The sequence below is a fragment of the Theobroma cacao genome, chromosome 7, assembly GCF_053813885.1.
Source record: "Theobroma cacao isolate CCN51 chromosome 7, ASM5381388v1, whole genome shotgun sequence".
Classification (NCBI taxonomy): domain Eukaryota; kingdom Viridiplantae; phylum Streptophyta; class Magnoliopsida; order Malvales; family Malvaceae; genus Theobroma; species Theobroma cacao.
In genome coordinates, this window is record NC_142645.1 from 32,820,296 (window position 1) to 32,822,453 (window position 2,158).

The 2,158-nt window shown below is 33.6% G+C and overlaps 1 long non-coding RNA gene across 1 annotated transcript; it reads right to left on the reverse strand.

Annotated features, from left to right (window-relative positions):
- Positions 1–202: 202 nt before the first annotated feature.
- On the reverse strand, positions 203–1,854 carry LOC148761811 (uncharacterized). Its single transcript, XR_016027341.1, has 3 exons — positions 1,805–1,854; positions 1,094–1,173; positions 203–225 (listed from the first exon to the last, which is right to left on the reverse strand). It is a non-coding gene; the product is annotated as an uncharacterized LOC148761811 (long non-coding RNA).
- Positions 1,855–2,158: the final 304 nt, after the last annotated feature.

Here is a 2,158-nt window from a genome sequence, read left to right on the forward strand (position 1 = left end):
AATAATTTTCATAAAACTATCGGTACATAATTCTTATAGCGTAAAAGATAATTATATTCATATAAACTATAAAGCAAATAACCAAAGCATAAAATTTCTTTTACAGTGACACGTGGGCCCACCCCTATCCAAAATACGTCGGAAGCTGGAAACCTACAGCTTTTATCGATTCGAGTCCAAATGAAGGTCATTGTCAAAGTCAGCTAACTATGGAATTCCCCGAGCCTGAAATGTGAGGAAATGAGGGTGGTGAGATTATAAAATCCCAGTGAGTAAATAGATACCATCTAAACTATCTAAAGTCGAGTAAATGGAGACAATTAAAATAAATCATCATACTGTAATTTGATTACCTTTCAACTCATTTCAACCAAATAAAATCAATCCATAAAAATTGAGTAATCAACTTGGCTTATGAATTTCTTAAAACTTTGGCTCGTGCCAAAACTCATACTCGGTGATACCTTGCGCAGGGCATCTAACCGAGTCCGCCAAGGCTGTTAAAATTTTGTATACACTTAAAATATATTTTAGTTTGAGAAAAATATAGCCGTTCCTTGGCGTTGGCTGACTTCCCCTTCACGTGGTGGTTTGGCGTGAAGTGGATCCTAAGCTTTACCCCAGGAGATACCCTACGCGCCTCTCCATTCGAGGTAATAATATAATGGAGTTTACCGTGCCCCTCTAATAGGCTGGTCCACGGAACCCCCTCTGTAGTAAATAATTAATATATAATCCACTAATCAATAAAATTCATTCTAGCATGACATGGTAATTTATCGCAACTTAACCTTTCAAGGCTGAATACACAGTATAAATAATTCTAACACCAAAATCAGTTTAGCCATTCATGCTCATTTATTATCATAAGCCATTCAATTCAAAACCATAAATTTGCAACACAAACTAGCAGTCTCCAATTACTCTATTTTCAAAACCAATATTCGATTTTTCAGAAAATTTATAAAATCATTTCATAAAATTACAATTTCTCTTAAAACATAGCAATTTACCATTTAAACCCATTTTTCATAAAATCACACAATTGTATAAAACTACTCTAGATAATTAAGACGATAATAAGTTCACTCACAGTTCTAGGAGTCGATGTACTCCTAATCTCAGTCTCCAAGCACAATTTCTGTACTTTTACCAATGTACTTTGCTCACCACCTATCCACAATGTACGTTACATAATTCATCACATCAATGCTTGACCATTATAAAATCAATTCAGGCTCGGTATATATGCATGATAGGATATACAACTTATCCGACTACTGCTTAAATGCGATGTTGACCTAATTCGGCCTATTATCTCCAATTTAACTCCAAATCAATTCTTCTCACTTTCTACACTCCAATTCTAACTAAATTACCTCAATGACTGTGAATGAGATTCAATTTATCAGTCTCGGTAGCAAATTACGAAAATAACCCTAGTGGGTAAAAAATCATATTTTTGCTCCGAAAATTCCCATTATTTTTCTAGGCTCATAATTCATCATTTCTTAACCAATTCTCCTAGAATGAAAATCAAATTTATCCTCACTCAACACATGGTAAATTCGGCCATTAATGATTGTGGGAGAAAATAAGTTCTTTTCTTGTTGTTTTGTTTCTAAATATGCTAAACTAACTTAAAACACTAACATAACTTAAAATCAAATTAATCTAAAAGTTTCTCTCTCCTAACCCATTTTTTCAGAATTGAATTCATCATGAAAAAATGTAATTTAATCATGGAAAATAAAGAGAAATGCTTGGGAATAAGAAAACTCAAGCTTAATAGAAAAAATCTCACCTTTTTCACTTAATTTCCTTGAAAATTCACACTTTTTCTTTGATTTTCTCTCTCTAGGGTTTTGTTTTTGTTTTCTCTCTCTTCTTGCTGGTTTGGCCAGCCATGGGGTGGAAGATGGGCTGATTTTGTGCCTTTTAAAAAGGAAAATAATAAATTAATAAAGGCATGACACGTGGCATCATGCATTGGCCCGTTTTTAAAACTTTAAAAATTTTAATCCTTTTTATCTCCACCACACAATTAGTCAATGGTCAAAATGAGGATAAAGGAAGACCATGTGCTGGAAAAATGTCCTGGTGGTGGAAAATTACAATTTTGCCCCTGGGGTGGCAAAATTACCATTTTACCCTTTTA